This window comes from Marmota flaviventris, chromosome 4, assembly GCF_047511675.1.
Source record: "Marmota flaviventris isolate mMarFla1 chromosome 4, mMarFla1.hap1, whole genome shotgun sequence".
Classification (NCBI taxonomy): domain Eukaryota; kingdom Metazoa; phylum Chordata; class Mammalia; order Rodentia; family Sciuridae; genus Marmota; species Marmota flaviventris.
In genome coordinates, this window is record NC_092501.1 from 152635974 (window position 1) to 152657595 (window position 21622).

The following is a 21622-nucleotide window of genomic DNA, read 5'->3' on the forward strand; positions in this document are numbered from 1 at the left end:
ATACCTTTGCCTTTGTCTGTGCTTAACTTCAGTTCATTTCCGTGAACTTTCACTTTATTTATTTATTTATTTTGAGAGAGAGAGAGAGAATTTTTTTAATATTTATTTTTTTAGTTTTCGGCAGACACAACATCTTTGTTTGTATGTCGTGCTGAGGATCGAACCTGGGCCACACGCATGCCAGGCAAGCGCACTACCGCTTGAGCCACATCCCCAGCCCTTCAGTGAACTTTCAGAGGGCAGATGGGACCTTTCCTTCACCCCTTCAATTGCTGGAACTTTTCCAGGTTTTGTTTGTGGTACTAGAGATAAAACCCAGGGCTTTGCATGTGCTAGGCCAGTGCTCCACCACTAAGTTACAGCCCACTGCTCTTTTCTAGTTCCTTAAGGGAAAAACGAAGCCCATTGATTTGAGATCTTCCATTGATTCGAGATCTTTTCTTTTCCAATATGAACATTTATTGCTAAAAACTTTTCCCTAAAGACTGTTTTGGTGTCATCCCATAAATTCTATGTCCTGTTTTCATTTAGTCAAAAATAATTTCTAGTTTTCCTTTTGATTTCTTCTTTTGATTGATAGGTCATTTAGAAGTGTGTTGTTTAGTTTCCAAATAGTAGGGTTTTCCAAATACCTTCCTGTTACTGATATCTAATTTAATTCCATTGTAATTAGATAACATATTTGATATGACTTAGATCCATTTGAATTTACTGGACTTGTTTTATGATGTAAAACATGGTTTATCTTGTTAAACATTCTCTGAGAGTCTACAAAGGTCAATTAAGTCAAATTGGCTGATATTGTTCAAGTCTACCATATCCTTGTTGATCTTCCTTCCACTTGCTCTATGAATTATTGAGAGTGAGATTTGAAATCTCTGATAACTTTGTGAATTTATTTGTTTCTCTCTGCAGTTCTATCATTCCTTGCTGCATACATTTGTTTTAACATCAGGCACAAAAATGTTAAGGACTATTATGCCCTCTAGATTAGCTGTCCCTCTGGTCTTCATCCTTGCTAATAGTCTTTATTTTTATTTTATTTTTATTTTTTAAAGAGAGAGAGAGAGAGAGAATTTTAGTATTTATTTTTTAGTTTTCGGCGGACACAACATCTTTGTTTTTGTATGTGGTGCTGAGGATCGAACCCGGGCCACACGCATGCCAGGCGAGCACGCTACCGCTTGAGCCACATCCCCAGCCCTAATAGTCTTTACTTTTAAACCCAAGTTACCTAATATTAATATCGCCATTCCAGCTTTCCTTTGACTAATATTAGCATGGTTTATCTTTTTTTTTTTTTATCCTTTTACTTTTGACCTGTGTGTTAGTCAGCTTTTCATTGCTGTGACCAAAATAACCTACAAGAACAATCTAGAGAAAGAAATTTTTATTTTTGGCTCATGGTTCCAGAGGTTTAGTTCACGATCAGCCAAGTCCATTGCTCTGGGCCCAAGGTGAGATTAACATCATGGTGGGAGGGCGTGGTGGAGGAGCACTGCTCACACAGGGCAGCCAGGAAGCAAAGTGAGTGGGAGAGTCCTCAGGCAGATAAAGCCTTCAAAGGCACAACCCCAGTGACCCACCTCCTCCAGCCACATTCCCCTTGCCTACAGTTACCACCCAGCCAGTCCACTCCAACTAGGATGGACTGATTAGGTTACAGCTCTCACAATCCAATCACTTCCCCTCTGAACATTCCTGCATGAACACAGCAGCTTTTGGAAACTACCTCAAACCCAAACCACAACAATCTGTTTGTGTCATTATATTTAAAATGCATTTTCTTTCTTATAGGTAGCATGTAACTTTCTCTATTTAATCTCTGGCTTTTAACTAATGATGTCTAGACCATTCACATTTAATGTGGCTACTGATTTGGTTAGATTTGAGGTTGTTATTTTTTTGGTATTTGTCTGCTGGATTTGAACCAAAGGCCTCACAAGTGCTAAGAATATTCTACTACTGATCTTCACACCAGCCCAAAGAGATTATCATCTTATAATTTTTTTCTTCTGTTTCCTTTTTTTTTTTTCCTTTGTGCAGTGCTAGGAGTTGAACTCAAGACCACACACTTGCCAGGTGAGCACTCCATGCCTGACCTGTACCCCACATCCTTCCCTAGTTTTGTACTGAGTGTTTTAAAAATAATTCCAGTTTATGTGCATTGTTGGATTATTGGATTGATGGTGTAGATGTTTAACTTATCACTATACATTTTTAAGTGATATGCTACTTGACATATAAGGATGTTCTGTACATATATTTTTATTTATTTATCATTTAGGGAGAATTCCTTATCAAAATAACATTGTTTAGGCTGGGGATATACCTCATTGGTAGACCACTTGACTAGCATGTGCAAGGCCCTGTTTCAACCTCCGGCAATGAAAAATATCAAAATAAAAGTGATTGCTGTTGTATGCTCATTCTTCCCCTCCAAGAGTTCCAGAAGTAGGAAAGCCCTACTTACTCCCATCCAACATTCCCAGAAAGTGTATGTGACTGAATTCATCTATCAAAGTTCTGTGTTAAAGCCAGGTAACATCACACTAAAACTCTTATGTGGTGAGAATAAACTCTGGCAGTGAGTTAGTTTTCCATTGCTATGACAAAATAACTGAGAGAAGCAACTTAAAAGAGAGGGAGGGTTTATTTTGGTCTACACTTTCAGTGGTTTCAATCCATAGTCCCTTGACTTTGTTATTTCTGGGCCTGTGTGAGGCGTGACATCATGGTGGGGGTGGGGAGCACATGATGGAGAAAGCTGTTCACCTAATGGTGGCTGATAGGAAAGAGCAAGAGGAAGGGTCCATGCATATATCCTTCTAACCCCACTGACCTACTAGGCCCCATTCTCCAACTAGGCTCCATCTCCTAAAGTTCTCACTACCTCCCTTTAGGCCATTAAGCTATGAGTTCATCAGTGGATTAATCCACTTTTGAGGTGGAGCCTTGTGATCCAATTACCTCCAAAGGTCCCACTTCTGAATGCTGTTACTTCAGAGGTCAAGCTTTGGAGATATTTCAGACCCAAACCATGACATTCAACCAGGGGGCACAAAGGCTCATATCCATCTCATAATGCAAAACTCATTTAGTTGTCAAGAGTCCCCAAAGTTTCAACAGCTCAAGCATCACTCAAAAGTCCAAGTCCAAAGTGTCCTCTGAGGTTCAAGGCTCACTAAGCTGTGAGTCCTATGAAAACCCCAAACAAGCCCCACCCCTGAGCCCTTTCTCCCTGTAGCCCAGATGGCCATCCCCTAGGGCTGCGGAACAAACAAAAACCTGACACTTTGACTTTAATAATAATTCACTTTAGACTTGCTCTTTGCTGATCATTTATTACTACCATGTGAGCTGTGTTAAGTTATTTTAAATCTATAATTTCAGTTTTCTGACCTCAAAGGGAAACTCATGGGGTAAATGAAGACACTTTTTTTTTTTTCTTATCTACTCAGGCACCATAGTCCTTTAAGTTTAAAAGTCTAGATAGGAAAATAATTCATGATTCTTGTCCTCAGAGACTGAAATCCCCCGGGGGGCGGGGGCAGGGCAGGATAAGTTCACAGAAAGATAAACAAACACAGAGGTCAAATGTACATAAGTGCCAAAGACTGGAGGAGAGCAGGGTCATTTGCCTGAAGGAATCATCAGTGTGACCCTTAGTGTAGTAGAGAGAGCCTTTAAGGCCAGCCATGTGAGCTTCCTTAGGTCTAAGTGCATACACGGACATACCACCTTCATTTTTCCAATAAAATACTTGAGAACCCGTCTACTCCCTCTCCTTGGAACTTCTTCACATAGACTCCCCACCCTGTGCTGCAGTATACAAGAAACCCATGGTCTTACTCTTCAAACTTTTGAGCCTCCTGCCTCAGCCTCTAGAGTAGCTGGGATTACTGGTGTGAACCACTGTGTCTAGAAGAATAATTTCAAAATAGAGAGTCAGGATTTCCTGGACTGGCTACTAACCAATGCAATTCAGTACCAGAATGGTTCCAAAGAAACCAAAAAGCAAAAAATGGAAATCTGAAATTGATCATCAAACTGATTGGGCTGCAATACAGTGATGACCTCTTAGCGAATGAAAAATAGGACTCAGGCAGATTGTGGCAGGCAGTGGTAAAACCTGTATTTAAATTATGCCCTTGGTTGTCCAGGATGAAATGTTTATTGAAGGGAAAGCTCTGGAACTCTGAGTAGCTGCTTCATTCAATATTTGGGGGGGATAATGGTACAACGACCCTGAGGTTGGATGGCTCCCTCTGACTGCTCCAAAGAGCCTTACAGTAAGAAAACGATAAACCCAGGGCAACCAGAGAACCTGAAAATTCTCCAGGTCCTCTGAAAAAAATCTCTGGTTTCTTGTAGCCACGGGACTGAGAGAAACCCACATTCTGCTGGTTTGAGTTGCAGAATTACAAGATAAACTGATTTAGAAGCTTATCCATTTTCCAGTGTGGGCAGGACTTGAGAAGAACTTAAATCCTGAGTGTTGAAAAAGGGACATTTATTTGTATAGAGTCAGACAAATCTCAAAAACAATCTCAAAACACCAAAGGCCCCTAAATGCCCATTGTGAGTAGAAGCACTCTCTCTCCCATATCTGAGCAGACTAGACACTTTTGCCTGGTTGAAAACACTTTGTTAGACTGGAATGATGTTCATAGGATGTGGTATTTGCTTTGTCTCACCAACCAAAATAATATTCTCCACCGTCAGAAACACTAGTTCAGAGACCAAGTGTTGAAAATGAGAATAATTCCTCTCACTACAATACTGTTTTCCTGAAATTTGCTTCCTGATCCTGTATTTTTTTTAATATTTATTTATTTAATTTTTTTAGTTTTCGGCAGACACAACATCTTTGTTTGTATGTGGTGCTAAGGATTGAACCCGGGCCGCACGCATGATAGGCGAGCGTGCTACCGCTTGAGCCACACCCCCAGCCCCGATCCTGTATTTTTAATGTCTACAAATTTAGAGGTCTATCTTTATCCAAGACAGAAATGCTCCCATTGGGGGACCTATCAATGCTTCCAAGTGAACTGACTGACTGGGGCTTCTCATGCCTTGGAACTGATATGCAAGAAGGAGGCCTGTTTCTGACTGGAGTAGTCAATTCCAACTATAAGAAGATAATAGTGTTGTCACTACGCCCTTGGACAGGGAAGATCAAATTAAAAAAAAAAAAAAAAAGGACATGGAGTCTCAGGAATGCCACTTCAGACCTCTAAATCCAGTACTAGTAGTTAAAAGAATGGCTGGGTTAACCCAATTAAGGGTGGAGACTGAGGATTCTGATTTTTTTTTTATGTATACCTTGGCATCCTCTTTAATATCTAGAGACTAGATTATAAAATTAGGACTCCTTTGCCAAATATATATACAATATATACAGTACAGCAAAGTTAAATGAAATACACGTTACAGGGCAACGAGTAAGCTGAACATTTCCAGAATACTGGCACAAAACACCTTTTGCAACTTCTTCCCTCCTGCCTCCCTCAACCCAGTGAACAAGTATGGACAGTGCTCTGCTAAGAGGAGGTTCGGCAATTCCAAATACAGTATTTCCCATCCGTTTTTAAAAGCTGTTTACAAAAAGTTTCAATTCTACTACTTGTACTTTTAAATATATCAAGCACTTCTAAATATATAAAAAGACTAGATATTCCACATAAGAACCTGTCCACTATGCACACAGCCCTGGTAAATAAAATTACACACATAGCAATGGTTATAATCTGAGGTATCTTCAAATATGACCATTTTGTTCTTGAACCTTTCCCTCCTCACCTCCTTCTCTCTACTTTTAAGTCAAGAGGACAAGTACAGATGTATGAAACACTTAGAGATGGTTGAACAAAAGTCATTTACAGAGGACAAACTTTCCTATGAATTTCAATAAAAAAATGTAAAAAAATGTTTTAATTTTGCTAACTACTTGGTCATACACTGGCAACCTCTTTAACAGCTAGAGACTAGATGTTGCAAAATTGGGACTCATTTATCCATTATATACACTATACTGATCCTTCTTGAATGAAAACTTAGGTCATACCACCAAATAGATAATCCCACTCATCTAAGTTTCCTGGCTGTGATTCAAGGAGAGATGGAATGGATAGTAGAAAAAAATTTAAAATATCAACTACAGCTTGCTCATCAGTTACAGAAATGAGGACTATTAGCAGTTAGGAATGTTTTCTACTTTGCTTGTTATTTTGCTTGTTATACACTGGTGTTAATTTTCTGTCACTGTAACAACAACAACAACAAAAAAAAAACAAACTGAGATAAACAACTTAAAAGGAGAAAGGGCTACTTTGAATGAGTATGAGAGCATGGTTTGTTGGCCCCATTGACTTTGGGCCTGTGGCAAGGCAACCCATCCTGGTTGGATCACATGGTAGTGGCAGCTACTTACCTCATGGCAGCCAGGATCAAAGAGTGACAGAGTGGAAGGGCCTGCTTGTTGAAAGGCAATGATGTAGTGAATGACAGCCTAGGACCTGGCACCAGGACTCCATCTAGATCTGAATTCAGATTTTACCACTTATAAATCATAAAGGTTTTTTTTTTTTTTTAAGAATTTAACCTATGTATTTTTTATTTATTTGTTTTTTATGTGGTGCTGAGAATCAAACCCAGCACCTTACCCATTCTAGGCAAGCACTCTATCCCTGAGCTACAACCTCAGCCCTAAGTCATGAAAGTTTGAGGGGATTTTCTTAAAACAACTAGAAAGTCACCTTTGACAATCCCCAACACTGAACAGACTCTCAAAGAGAAAGGCCACCACAATTTTTAAACTCTGAATTATGAGATTAATAGAAGTTTAGTCATAGCTAAAAAGTGAATTTGTGAATTAGAAAAGACACCTGAAACTAGTCAGCTTCTATCACAGAGAAATGGAGAGATGGAAAATAAGAAAGACTGATTAAAAGAAATGGAGGACAGAATGTATGAACCTGGAGGAGACATAAAGGGGAATAGGTAGAATGGTCAGTTGTAAAGAGAAATTGAGTCTTTTATAGAACTGATGCCCACATCTCAAATAGGATTTCAAAATGACAAATAATTTACAATAAACAGAAATATTTATGTAGATATAGGGTTTAATGTTTTTTTTTTAAATATGATAAATTTGAAACACTACATATGGTATTTTCTACACATATGTTTATATATGTATTATCATTGATCTTTTTAAATTTCTTTTTTAGTTGTAAATGAACACAATACATTTACTTTATTTATTTATTTATTTATTTATTTATGTGGTGCTGAGGATTGACCCAGTGCCTCACATGTGGTAGGCAAGCACTCTGCCACTGAGCGACAGCCCCAGCCCTTATCATTGTTCTTAAGAGAAAATTTCAAATTGAATATGAAAATAGCACCTAAATATGCAAGAAACTCACATAAAATATAACAAATTAAAAATGGTTTAAAGTGAAGGAAACTGATATTCCAAGAAAATATTTTTGAAAATAAAGTTGGGCTAACGGTATTAAACACTATAGACTGAGGGCTGGTAGGGCACTTGCCTAGCATGCATGAGGCCCTGGGTTCAATCTCAAGCACGGTAACCCCTCCAACAAAATGAACACCTACAACCATTATAGGCTGAATGTTGGTGTACTTCCCTCCCCAAAATTCTTAAGCTGAAGCCCTAACCTCCAGTGTGATTGTATTTGAGAGGATGTCCTTATAGAAGGAATTAAAATGAGGTCATCAGAGTTGGGCCCTGATTTGAGAGGATTTGTGTCCTTGTAAGAAGAAGAGAAATCAGAGCTCTTTTTCTTTCCAAGTACACAGGAGAGGGCATGTGAGGACACTGTGAGAAAACAGCTGTGCCAGGAAGAAATGCCTCACCAGGAGCCAACCACACTGGCATGCTGATCCCGAACAGCCACCTCCAAATTGTGAGAAAATAGATTTCTGTTGTTTCAGCCACCAGGTCTAGGGTACTTTGTCACGGCAGGCTGAACTAACACACACACCAGTAATGAATAAGATGGACTTTGTGGCCAAACATGGAAGGAAGTGAAGGAGGGAGTAGAGAAGAGAGAAATAGTAAGCATTTGGGATAAAGAGGATCAACCCTGAAGGATTATTTAAGTCACAGAAAGTTAAAACAATATTGAATTTGCATGTATCTAATGATTTTGCATAGTACAAGTCAAAAGTATCAAAAATCTTTGATAAATCTATAATTATAACAAGACATTTTAACATATTTTCCCCTTAGGAACTCTAGATCAAATACAAAATATAGACATAAAACTAAGCAAGCTTGATCTAATAGTTACAGAGAATTGTGTGTCTGGTAAATGGAGAATTATGAAGTGCAGATGAGACATTTTGATGAATTTCTTAGGGCACAAAATAATGAAAAGAATTGATGTCTTATGGAGAACTTATACTGGCCATAATGCAAAGTTTAAAAATAAAACATCATCTGCACCAAGTGTTGTGGTGGATACACTAATCAATTTGATTGTGGTAATGATCAAAATGTATACATATACCAAATCATCATGTATATCGTGGGTATATCCAATTTTTATTTGTCCATCTTACAAATAAATAAATAAATAAGTTGCAAAAAAATAAACCCAAAGACATATATTGGGAAATGAAACTTTATTCTCTCTGGTAAGATTAATTAAAATTAAAAAAAGAAAGAAAGAAAACAGAGAGAAAGGGCAAAATTTTTAATTTTTTTTAGAGAGAGGAGAGAGAGAGAGAATTATTTTTAATATTTATTTTTCAGTTTTCAGTGGACACACATCTTTATTTTATTTTTATGTGGTGCTGAGGATCGAACCCAGCGCCCTGCGCATGCCAGGTGAGCACGTTACCTCTTGAGCCACATCCCCAGCCCCAATTTTTAAATTTAAGATTAAAAAGGGATTTTTAAAAATCATAATAGAATACTATAAAATAATTTAATGCAAATGAAATCCAGCAATGTATTTTAATAATATATGAGTTTACTTCAACAATTCAAAGATGACTTAACACCACTGTTATATAAAAATGACAAGATCCTGTGACTGAGGGTATAGCTCAGTGGCAAAGAACTACCTTAGCATGTGCCAGTTATAAGCCTCAGCACCAAAAATAAGTAAATCACAGGAGGCCCTTGTGTTGAACTCAGCTCCTGCACGGGGTACCAATAGACCAGGTTTATTTGTAATCCCTGCCACACACACACAAAAAAAAAAAAAAAAAAAAAAAAAAGAAAAGAAAAGAAAAAAATAAATATGATTAAAATGTAGTCATTCTCCTTATTCTGACCTTCTGAGAAATCAGGATTAGAGAGATAACAGGCTAATTTCCCAGTCAGGCCAGTTTCCATTGGCTAGGTAATGAAAATTCCCTCTGCCTCAATCCTTACACACACTGAAGTTAGCAACCAGTGATTTTCCATTGTTCTGCCTCCCTAGCTCACCTTAAGGCAGAGCACCTGAATGGCCAGTCCCCTTCCCATGTCTTGTTTTTCTTTTCTTTAGCCTTCTCTGTCTCTAACACGGCCTCTTCTCTGAATACTGACTCTATTTTATGAAATCAAGTGTCATCTGGTTCTAGAATCAAAATAAGACCAATTAAGATCCAAACTAAAGTAAATAGTTGTGATCTTGTCCTTCAACTGCAGAAAATAATGTCATTTATCATATAACAGATATAAAGAGAAAAATCTACATGGTTCCATTAATAGATTGTAAAGTCATTTGACTACATTCAGTACAAATCCATATTTAGGTCTCCTCATCCATCCAAAAGTGGAAACTATAATTAGAAGAGAAATCCCTTTACCTTTTAAAGGGAACCTGTGATAAAATCATGTCAAACATTACATTTTCTTTTTTTTTTTTTTAACAGAGAGAGAGAGAGAGAGAGAGAGAATTTTTAATATTTATTTTTTAGTTTTCGGCGGACACAACATATTTGTTTGTATGTGGTGCTGAGGATGGAACGCATGCCAGACAAGCGCACTACCGCTTGAGCCACATCCCCAGCCCCTCAAACATTACCTTTTCTGATTAGAAATCAAAATCAAGAACCAGATGAGGATGCCCATAATTCCCACTCTTATTGAATATTTCTCTCTTTTTTTGGGAACAGTACAAGGTTTTGAAATTCTTATTTAGAGAAGGCTTATCATTTCCTGGATATACTTACAAATATACTTTTCTCTTTTTTTTTTTGCAGTGCTGGAATCAAAGAAAAAAACGTATCTAAATAAGTAAATAAATAAAGGATCTAAAAGGAAAACAGGATTCTAGAAGCAACAATGATAAATTTGAAAATTAGCAATTTTAGAAATTTGGGTGGGGATATAGTCACGATGCAATTTTAAAGCTTAGGAAAATTATTTTGGTTATTCTTTTTTATTCAACAAATACTTGTTCATGTCCAATGATGGGAAGGACCTTTTAATTACTTATTATGGAAATTTTCAAACATAACCGAAAGTAGAGATAATAATATAGTAATCTTCCACGGTACAAGCTTCCACAATTATTAACATTTGTTTTATTAGACATTCTGCTTTTGCTGGTGTGACTCCAGTACTTTAACACAAATTTATATATATAAATTTCACTTGTAGATACTCCAATGTGCATATCTAAGAAATAAAATTTGAGAACAAAACACATATTAGTTAGGTTTTTGTCACTATGACCAAAATACCCGAGAGGAATAACTTACAGGAGGAAAAGTTGTTTTAGGGCTCATAGAGTCAGAAGTTTAGACTGTGGTGGGCCAACTCCATTGCTCTGGGTCCAAAATAAGGCAGAACATCATGGCACACAAAAGCTGGTCCATTCATGAAGGTCAGGAAGCAGAGAGACAAAGGGGAAGGTGGTCACCAGAAGATGAACTCTTCCAGGGTATGCCCAGTGACCCCTCTCTCCAATCATGCCCCACCTACCTATGGTTACCACTCAGTCAGTTCATTCACACTCTGATGAATTGATTAGCTTACAGCTCTCCCAATCCAATCATTTCACCTCTGAACTGAACGTTCCCACATTAACACAGAAGCTCTGGAGGGCACCTCATTTTCAAGCCATAACATTGCGTTTAAGTCACCTTAACGTCATCCAGTCATCCTGAAGCTATCAGAAGAGATCAGTACTATGTCTGTTTCTATTCCGTACTAACTTTTATCAGCTACCTGCTAAAATCTTAATATAGAATTTCACAACTATGGCCCATCAACCTTTTTAAGCAGTACAATTAATTTGGAATTACATTTATTTTTTCGTTGAACCTAAGATCATGTATCAATGATCTCTGCTTCCTTTTATAAATCTTCCCACACCATTAGTTCAATAATGCACTTTGGATTTTTCTTTTCTTTTCTTTTCCTTTTTTTTTCAGTGCTGGGGATTGAATTCAGGGGTGCTCTACTACTAAGCTACAACCTCGGTTCCTTTTGATTAGTTTTTTTGAGACAGGGTCTCCTTAAGTTGCCCAGGCTGGCCTTGAACTTGCTTTTCTCCTGCCTCAGCCTCCCTAGTTCCTGGGATCACCCACATACGCCACTGTGCTGGCTGTGCTTTGGAATTTTACATGACTTTCTGGAAAAATTCTTTTCTGCTCTTTTAAACACTGGATAAACAAACCTCAGTCTTATCTTGATTTTATTCCTTTTCCTTTGTCATTATTAGGCAATAATTTAACCTAATATCTTCCACCTCACGTTTGAAATGAAGCAATAAGACATATGTTGGGGCTGGGGTTGGGGCTCAGTGGTAGAGAGCTTGCCTAGCACACGTGAGGCTCTGGGTTCAATCCTCAGCACCACATAAAAATAAGTAAGTAAGTAAATAAATAAATAAAAGAGATTTTTTTTTTTTTTAAAAAGGACTTGTGTTTGAAGGGAGTCTGAAGAACTGACCACCTACAGAGATAGGATGGGCTCCAACGTGGAGGTAGGCCACCTAAGACAACCTTTCCTACCTGTCATAGGGTGGGGGCAGTGCAGGTGGAAAGACCATGGTGTTTGTCTCTGTTCTGTGCCCTGGACCTCAACTTAAAAGCAGAAAGAAGTAGAAAGTCCCCCCCCCCGGCCCTCATCATTTCTGTCCTCTCCCCTCCTTCACTTGCTCTCACGGGTAAGCTGCTCACATATGACAGGACATGCCTTTGAACAACCTGTAAGTTCTCTGACCCTGAGGTAGAACTCTGGAGAATGCATGTGAAGGGGAAGTCTCATGGCAGACGGGAGAGAGGGCTAAGATGAGGGTGGGCAGGGCTGGGGCGGTGGTTCAGATGGTGCTGGGAGGCCCAAGAACTCTTATTCAGACGCCTCATCATCTTCTCCACCTTTCAGGCATGAACCCACACACACATCAGGGGACTGGTTGTGGTGGCACAGGAGCCTTTTCCTGGCTGAGTTTCTGAGAGACAGCTGTTATCTGTAAAAGAAGGGTCGTCACACATGCCTGCATAGAGGCAGATCCCTGAAGGTGGGCATGGTCCTGGGCGAGCTGTAGGAAGAGCCTCTTTCCTCCATTCTGGCTCTGGGGGACATTGTACTGCACCTACCAACAATGTCTTTCACAGGCTCCCTTGTGACCCCCACGTCAAATTATTAATCCCTTTGCTCCCCCTCCCTGGAGAGCTCTGCTGTGAGAATTTTTTTTTTGTCTAATCTGATTTCTCCGAGAACCGTTCCCTATACCCTGCCAAACTCTCCTGGAGCCAACTTGGCAAAGGCCAAAGGGGATCGTCAATTAATTCCATCCTCTTCGTGTTTTGCACTAATCATTGAAATAATTTTTTTCCCATATGGAAACTGGGTGCTCTGTTATTATGAATGAAAACAGAAAAGGCTTGTTAACAACACCAGTTCTTAATTACCTGCTTTTTATTTTATTTCTTGGCAAGCTTCCCTGAAGGAAAAAAAGAAAAACTGATGTCATTGCAGAGAAAAAAAAAATCTAGTGCTCTTAATAGTTCCTTTGATATAGTTTTGATTTTTAACGCTAGTCTTCTTCTTGGACCTGGAATCCAATCTCCTAACTTTGAACTGCTAAACTGAAGATAAGGACCTGGCACATGTGAGGTACTGGGTTCGATCCTCAGCACCAGGAGACGATGTGATTTAGATGGACAGAAGGGACGACCTACATCTCAACATTTTCTTCCTGACCTTTGTTATTTTCTCTGCCATCTATAAATCAGCTGACCCAGCTTCCTAGAGAGCTTCTGTAGATTATTTTATTTTTTCTTTTCCTAAACTTTCCATTTTAGCCATTGTCAAATGCAAGTTTTGGTGGAATGCAGGGCATTGACAGTTTTGGGCCACCAGCTCCATCCATCTCCAGAACTCATCAATCTTTCCAAACCCTGTGCCCATTAACTTCCCCTCTGCCTCCCCCAAGTCCCTGGTCGCCACTTTCTGTGGCTGTGAATTTGCTTCCTGTAGGCACCTCCTCTAGGTAGGATCAGGCAGCATGTGTTCTCTCTTGACCTTGCTTATTTCACTTCGAACAATGTCTTTAAGGTCTATCCATGTTGTAGAGTGGGCCTCACAGATTTTTTAAATTGTAATGAAAAGACAGAATATAAATTTACCCTTTTCACAGTTCTAAGTGTAGAATATAGTAGGTTAACTTTATGCACATTGTTGTACAACAGAGCTCTAGAACATCTTCATCTTGAGTGACTGAAACTATATCCACAGAACAACTTCCCCATATCCTCCTCTTTCTGGGCCCGGAACCACTGTCCTACTTCCTGTTTCTGAGTGACTCCTGTCTATCTCATGTAGGTGGAATCCTGTAGCATTTATCTTCTCTCCCCACCGTTTTTTTGTTGTTGTTGTTGTTGTTGTTTTTTCAGTACTGGGACTTAAACTCAGAGCTGCTCTACCACTGAGCCACATCCCCGGCCCTTTTTATTTTTTATTTAGAGACAGGTCCTGGCTAAATTGCCCAGGCTGGCCTGGCAATTGCAATCCTCCTGCCTTAACCTCCCAAGTGGCTGGGATTACAGCCCTGCACTGCCACTCCCAGCTCCACATTTATCTTTTTGTGATTGGCTTATTTTATTTAAAGTCCTTAAGGCATGTCAACCTTGTCATATGGAAGGATTTCCTTCCTTTGAAAAGGCTAAATTAAATTAGATACCACGATATAAATATACCATTTTTTTTTTTTTTTTGTCCTATAATCTGTCAATGGATATTTGAGTTGCCTTTGCCCCCGGGGTATTGTGGACACAGTTGCTGTGGTTTGGATGAGTGTTCCCTGGGAGGTGGTGGAATCTTTAAGAGAAGGAACCTAGTGGGAGGAAGTGAGGGCATTGCGGCTGTGCTCTTGAAGGGGATATTGGGGCCCAGCCCCTTCTCTCCCTTTTCTTCTGAGCCACCACAGCTAAGCCATTGGCTCCGCCACTCATTCCCCACCATAATCTTCTGCCTCTCCACAGCCCCAGGCAACAGGACCAGGTAACCGTGGACTGAAACCATGTGCCAAGATAAACCTCCTCTCCTGGTTTTGAAATGGGGTTTTGCACCATTGCCCAGGCTGGTCTCAAACTCCTGGGCTCAAGCTATCCTCCACCTCAGCCTCCTGAGTAGCAACCTAGAATTGCAGCTGATATCCCTGCACCTGACTACTTCTGATCACCTAATGTGTTTGTTAGAGTTTCAGAAACTGACTAACACAATGGGTATGTAAGTGTCTTTTGAGATCCTGTTTTCAGTGGTCTTTGGTATATATCCCTGAGTGGTCGGCTGGATCATGTGGTAGTTCGTATTTTTGAGTTCTCCATAGCAGCCGCATTTTTTCATAGTCCCACCAACAGTGAGCTCAGGTTCCAGTTTTTCCACATCCTGCCAACACTCTTCTGTCCTTTTGGAAGTGGCTGTTGTAATGGATATGAGACGATATCTTTTCGTGGTTTTGATTTGCATTTCCCTGGTGATTAGTGAGGTTGAGCATCTCTTCATGTGCCTGTTGGCCATTTCTCAATCCTCCAAGGGTTTTTATATCATCCCTCTGAGTTTTTCACTTCTCACTTTCCTCCACTTTCATACGTCCATGCAAAGAACAGGTGAATCTGTTAATGAAAAGTAATGTATTTGTTTTTATCTATTAGGGGTGGGGGAGGAAGAACTGAAGATAAAAAGACATATTTGAGAAAGGAGCTGGAAAAAGAAGGCAGGTAGGAAAGATTTGAAAGTTTCAAGTGAGATGGAGATCCCTCTTCATCAGCAAAGCAGTAGAACTGGGGGTGACAGAAAGGAACACTGCCACATGTCCCCCAGAAAATCCTGAGCAGAAGTCTTCCTCATCACCGATCTGTGAGTATCCTAAAGAGCAGAATCCTCAAAGCAACAGGGCCAAGCGACCTTGGACTAAAACCTCTGAAACTGAACCAAAATTAACTGTTTTCTTTCTTTTTCTTTTTTTCTTGGGGGGGGGGTATGTGGTTACCAGGGATTGAACTCAGAGACACTGGACCACTGAGCCACATCCCCAGTCTTATTTTGTATTTTATTTAGAGACAGGGTCTCTCTAAGTTGCTTAGTGCCTCGCTGTTGTTGAGGCTGAGTTTGAACTCTCAATCCTTCTGCCTCAGCCTCCCGAGCGGGGTGGTGGTGGGGGGATCACAGGTGTGCGCCTGAGTCTCATTTTGTGGTCCAGTCTGGTCCCCTCAATGTTTTCACACTTCTCAAAAAGTCTTTTGAACAACTGACTGATTTAAAAAATAAGTCAGGACTCCCATCCTGGGTCTCTCAAGTCATGAAGGTGTCATCCCCAAACTGCTCAGGACATCCTCTGACAGGATCCCCTTCCCCACCCTCATCCATGCCAGGCCCATCCACGGAGTTCCCCGGAAGCCCTGGCTGACTCTGGTGAACTGGAAGGCTCCCACCTTCCTCCCACACAGACTCCGCCTCCTTGCCATGAGCGATGGCCCCATGAGGGTTCCAAGAGGTTCTGTCTCCACGCACCTCACCTTCCAGGCCTTTCCCCTCCTCTTCTTGCAAAATGACAGCAGCTGCCTGATGCTTGGCCCTCAGACCACACCCCGCTCTTCCTGTCGCCTTCTGTAGCAAGCAATGTCCTCGCTGTCCCCAGTCCCTCAAGAGTGCTCTCCTGACCCCACCCCAGTTCATCGGCTCTTACGTTCCGACCTGTCCTTTCCTTAACCATCTCTTCAGTCATCTCCCCGCCCCCCTCCATCTCAGCCACCCAATCCATGGACAAACCCTGCACCTTCTTGTCATCAGGTGCCACCTCTAAAACCTCAAATTCAGATGCTGTTCCTTCACTGTCATCCCTCATCCTTCAACCTCATCCCTCTGAGCAGCTCTCAGGTCTCACTGAGACCCTGTCCATCACCCCCAGCCTGTCCTGCCGGCAGTGTCCAGCTGGATGGCACAGCCCAGGATCATCATCACTCCTGGAAAACACTCTTCACTTCCTCTCTGTCGTCTGGAAGGAACTCAGTCCTCCATCACAGCCACACCAGTTGTCTTCTGCTTTGCAGAAGAATCCAGCCACCCCAGGCAGGCTCACCTCATTCAGAGACATGACCACAGCCTTATGTGGAAACGGTACCATTCGTGCGTGGTTCAGTTCACTCTCCCACTCTAAGCTAACTCTCCAAGCCTGTTCTTTCTCCTCAAGCCTCCACACATGCCTCCACCCTGTCCGCCCTTATTGTGACATCTGCTATCACTTTTAAAACTTCCATATCATTCATGGGTTCTGATGCATTTCCTAGCAGTTTAAGCTTCATTCCAAGCTTGGTTAGTCACAGGCACAGTCAAGGGCCCAGCCCTGTGGTGTGCCTGAAGAGCCCTGTGGGTGTGGCAGAGAGAGGGACAGGTACACACCCACAGGGTCTGCTGGGAGCTGGGGCAGCCTTGGGTCCCCAAAGCCCTGGTGGAGTCATCATGACAAACTCACTGATGTGAGCACTTACCTTCACACAGATCCACCTGTGACCGGGAGAAATTTCATTCCTAGGTGTTCCTGAGGCTCTCTCCCTCCCTCTCTCCTTGTGTCCCTCTGTATGGCCTTCCTACTGATCTCTTAGGAGAGCTGGGTGCTGTGTTGCACACCTGTGATCCCAGCAGCTTGGGGGGCTGAGGCAGGAGGATAGTGAATTCAAAGCCAGCCTCAGCCAAAGCAAGGCGTAAAGCAACTCAGTCTCTAAAGGAAATCCAAAAATTGGGCTGGGGAAGTGGCTCAGTGGCCGAGTGCCCCTGAATTAAATCCCCAGTACCCCTGTCCCCCCCTGGAAGGAAGAGATCCATCTCTCTGCAGATGAGTCAAAGCTGCACTCATTTCTTCTGGCTGCCATAGTACCAAAAACTTGGATGGCTTCAAACAACAGAAAGTCATTTTCTAATGGTTCTGGTGGCTGGAAGTCTGAAATCAAGGTGTCATCAGGGCCACACTCCCTCTGAGGGGAGCAGCCTTGCCTCTTCCAGTTTCTAATAAATGCCTATAGCTGAGGCTTGGCCTCACGCTAATGTTTTAGTGAGGCTGTGCTGGGCCACAGGCTGACCCTGACCTCGTGTGATACTCTGACCCTGTGTTGTCTCCATCAAACCAGCTCAGGTCTGTTTGCTGCAACCTTGCCCAGGATCCCAGAGAAAGGCCTCTTCCCTGTGCAAATGCTCCCCAATGAACCCCATCTCTTGAGTCTGATTTTCAAAGCTTGACTTTTTCCTTTTCCCCCAATCTCTCTTCTTCATCATCAAATTCTTCCTTTTTCTGAATGGTTCCCATTAGCACAGAGACAGTCAGAAGATTTTCTCATATTAAAAGCAGACAGAAATTCGATTAAGTTAACAATCCCCAGGGTTACTGCCTCTTGTCTGTTTCTTTTCCCAGAAAGACTTTTCAAAGGAATTATGTCCACTTGCTCTTTTTTTTTTTTTTTTTTTGTAGGGGTGGTGGGGTACTGGGGATTGAACCTAGAGGTGCTTAACCACTGAGCCACATCCCCAGCCCGTTTTTTTTTTTTTTTTTAAGACAGGGTCTAGAGCTGGGGATGTGGCTCAAGCGGTAGCGCGCTCACCTGGCATGCATGTGGCCCGGGTTCGATCCTCAGCACCACATACAAACAAAGATGTTGTGTCTGCCGAGAACTAAAAAATAAATATTAAAAAATTCTCTCTCTCTCTCTCTCTCTCTCTCTCTCTCTCTCTCTCTCTCTCCCCCACTCTTTCTTTAAAAAAAAAAAAAAAAAGACAGGGTCTAGCTAAGTTGCTCAGGGGCTTGATAAATTGCTAAGGATGGCTTTGAACTTGTGATCCTTCTGCCTCAGCCTCCTGAGCGGCTGGGATTACAGGTGTGCACCACTGAGTCCAGCTTGCCTAGTATTCTTACTGTCCCATTTTACATTTAGGAATGTAAAATTAGAAGCACAAATACTTGCAATTGTGTCACAGTCTCCTGCGGTGTTCAGCACAGTCCTTTGGAGCAGCAGGCGGTACCCTAGAGCTCAGGTGTGTGGCAGGCTCCACCTTGGTCTGTGTAAGTGCATCCTGTGATGTTTGCATGGTGACGTTGCCTAACACCGCCTCTCCCAGATGCACCCCTGGGGCTGAGCGATGCCTTTCACCCACAGTCTTCCTGGAATAGCTCTCTTCTCCAGCGTCCTTGACAAGTCCCTCCTAGTTTTCTCTTGTGTCTCTGGTCACTCTCTTTAGAAGTCTTGGCATCATTCCTGAGCTCTGGCACTTACATGCAGCAGATCATCTGACACGTCCTCTAGGGTGGATTACTGGCACCTCAGTCTCTCAGGTCCAAATAGGATCCTGGGTCTCCTCCCGCCCTTGCCCTGACATCAGGAGGTTCCAAAAGCTGACACATCCTTCTCTCTTGCCCGTTTTCAAGTCCAGAAATTTCTACCCACACACTCTTCCTGACTCTGTGTCTCCCTCTCCTGCCACCACAGAACCCAGGCTGTCACCTTCTTGTGCCCACAGAACCACCACAGCCTCAGGGAAAAGACCTGTTTAACCCTTTGTGAAAGCGGATTTTGAAAACCCCTAGAGATTTGTTTTTGCCAGAATGTGAAGAGCTTATAAAAGTATCACTATTTGGGGTATATGATCTGAAGGAAGAAAGGAAAGGTTAAATAAAGTTGTGCTTTGTTCAGTAATTCCTAATTAAGCTTTAGCGCCTTTAAAAATGTATTTTGAACACACATACATGTACTCTACCACAGGAATTGCTTTCCTTGGAACCGAGTCTTTCTGAGGGAGTTTTGGGGGGGCTGGAGTTTGAACACAGGAGGAAGCAGTTCTTTGGGGGCCCTGCCCATCCTAGCAGGGACCTTGGAAAGCCCCCAGGCCCTGGGCAGGACAGCACGGAGTTCTCCTCATCCACCTGTTCCCCAGCAGCTGAGTAATCTCCAGCAAAGCCCAGGGATCCCTCAGTGATGCTGAGGTATGTGTGGGGCGAGGGATTTTCTTTTCTTTCCTTCCCAAGTGATTATAATTTAATGCCACTTTTCTGTCGCCCCCGCCCCCCCCCCAGACAGACAAGAGAGTGTGAAGCAGTCCCTGCAGTGTCTACAGTTGAGTAAAGAAGCATCTGGAAATACAAAAGTGGTAACCTATTTATTTTGGAGTGTTAAAGTCTTTCCTAAACCTCAGCTTTTACTCAGAATGAATGGCATCTGAGCATGTCAGTCGATTATCGTGAAGTTTAGTTTTCCTGATGGGTCTCTGTTTCTCACTTGTTTTAAACAGCTTTGTTTTCACTACTGTGACCAAAAGACCCAACAAGAACAATTTTAGAGGAGAAAGAAACTTATTAGGCGTTCAAGGTTTTCAATCCATTCAGAGGGCTCAGTCCAAGCTTTAGGCCAGGGGTGAGGCAGAACGTGATGGCAGGAGGGTATGGGGGAGTGGCTCAGGACACGGCCATCAGGAAGCAGAGGAGGACAAAATACATAACCCCAAAGGCACAGGCACAGTGACCCACCTCCCCCAGCCACAACCTACCTGCCCAGTTACCACCCAGTTAGTCCCTACCAGGGTTAATACAGTAGGTTAAGACTCTCCTAACCCTGTGCTTCACCTCTAAGCTTTCTTGCGTGGTCTCACGAGTGAGCTTTTGGGGGACACCGCACATCTAAAACATAACATGCCGATAGCCTACCACTGTTGTTAACAGGAACCTGAAGTATTTTAAGATGTAAAAAGTGATCTCTAAATGACCCTGCTGTGATGGCCAACTGCTTCACATCTGAAAGAAAGCAAAGGCGCAGAGTCAGACTGGGCGGGGCTCCAGAACTTTCCTCCTTTCCCTCCCTCTTCTTCCCAATCATCCAGTTATTAGGCTGATAACCAGTCCCAGAAATAAGACAAATCAGGCATCTGCCCTCCAGCCACTCCCTGTTCCCTTTAATAAAACTCTCATCAGTGACACGCTGGTTGGAAGAGGGGAGCAGAAGCCCAGTCTGCAGGGGCCATGGGCTGTGGTGGAACTGACCTTGTCCTGGCAGCAGGTCAGCTGCTGACAGAGAGAAGGGGAGAGGGAGAGGAGAGAGGAGGAAGAGAAGGAGGAGAGGAAAAGAGGAGAGAGGGGGACGAGAGGGTGGGGGAGAAAAGAACAAGGAAAAAAAAAGAGGAGGAGGAGGAGGAGGAAAGAGGGAGGAAAGAAAGAGCAAAAGACAAATTTCAGGGATTTTATGAACTGGCTGTGCACAAGTCAGTTAAATGGATTGATAGAGCTTCATGTCCCTTTTCTACAAAACGAGAAATACAGAGAACTGAACTAAGAGATCATCTGTGTGCACAAAGTCTTGTTCGTGTTTCCCTTTCCACCATCTTGAGTTGCTTTGATTGCAGGCCTCTAAAGCACTGCCTGCTTAGAGTGTGCGGGTGCTAAGTTTACTGCTCTCCAGGATCCTTCCAGTTATTTCTCACTATATGACCACCCTGAGCCAGGAGGTCACTCTTTTTCAGGAAGAAAGTAAAAACTACAGTGCCTAAGGCCAGGGGACTAGGGAGTCAGAGCTGGTATTGGAAGGCAAGCTACTTGATCCCAAAGTCAGCTCCAACCTCTACACACCTCAATGCTCTCAGCCTTCATTCACCTCCTCTGGTGTATCCTTCTGTTCATCTTCCTTCTCAGGGTGACCGCCCCTCCTTCAGACCCCTCTGCAGCAGGCCCAGCCCAGAAGGGCAGCCTGCTGTGCAGCAGCCAGTGTCTTGCTGGTGCGTGTCTGCCACCTCGTGGCAAAATAGGGTAACTGCAGAAGTGGACATGCCATCTGCCGCACAGGGTGGTTTGTGGGAGAAACAATAATATTAATTCACAATTGCTAAAAGAAATTCTTGTTCTTATTTTTAACAGACTCATGTGAGAGGAACAGGAAGTTCTCATGCCAATTGAAATAGAAAAACGGGGAATTGCAGGAGCAAGGATGGGTTGCAAGAGGCCAAGGACTGACATCTTGCTTTCTGGCATTAGTCAGATACAGCAGTACAATCATGCGGGAGGCACTGTGAAAAGTAGTTCTTTTCAGAAATGCATAGCATTGTGGAAACAGACCTCCCTATGCACCCATTCCCCATTGCAATAAATGTCCAATGTAGTCAGTAATATCCAAA

The 21622-nt window shown here is 42.3% G+C and overlaps 1 long non-coding RNA gene across 2 annotated transcripts in view; it reads left to right on the plus strand.

The window, feature by feature from the left end:
- Positions 1-21622, plus strand: part of LOC114095582 (uncharacterized) — a 39940-nt gene extending 18318 nt beyond the window's left edge. The window contains exons 2-8 of one of the 2 annotated variants that reach the window (XR_011707423.1): positions 2047-2082; positions 7821-7934; positions 11891-11957; positions 15133-15337; positions 19228-19448; positions 19539-19612; positions 21366-21622. This is a non-coding gene — a long non-coding RNA (uncharacterized lncRNA). The remainder of the gene's footprint in view (positions 1-2046; positions 2083-7820; positions 7935-11890; positions 11958-15132; positions 15338-19227; positions 19449-19538; positions 19613-21365) is intronic. The other variant, XR_003583283.2, reaches the window with a different exon arrangement.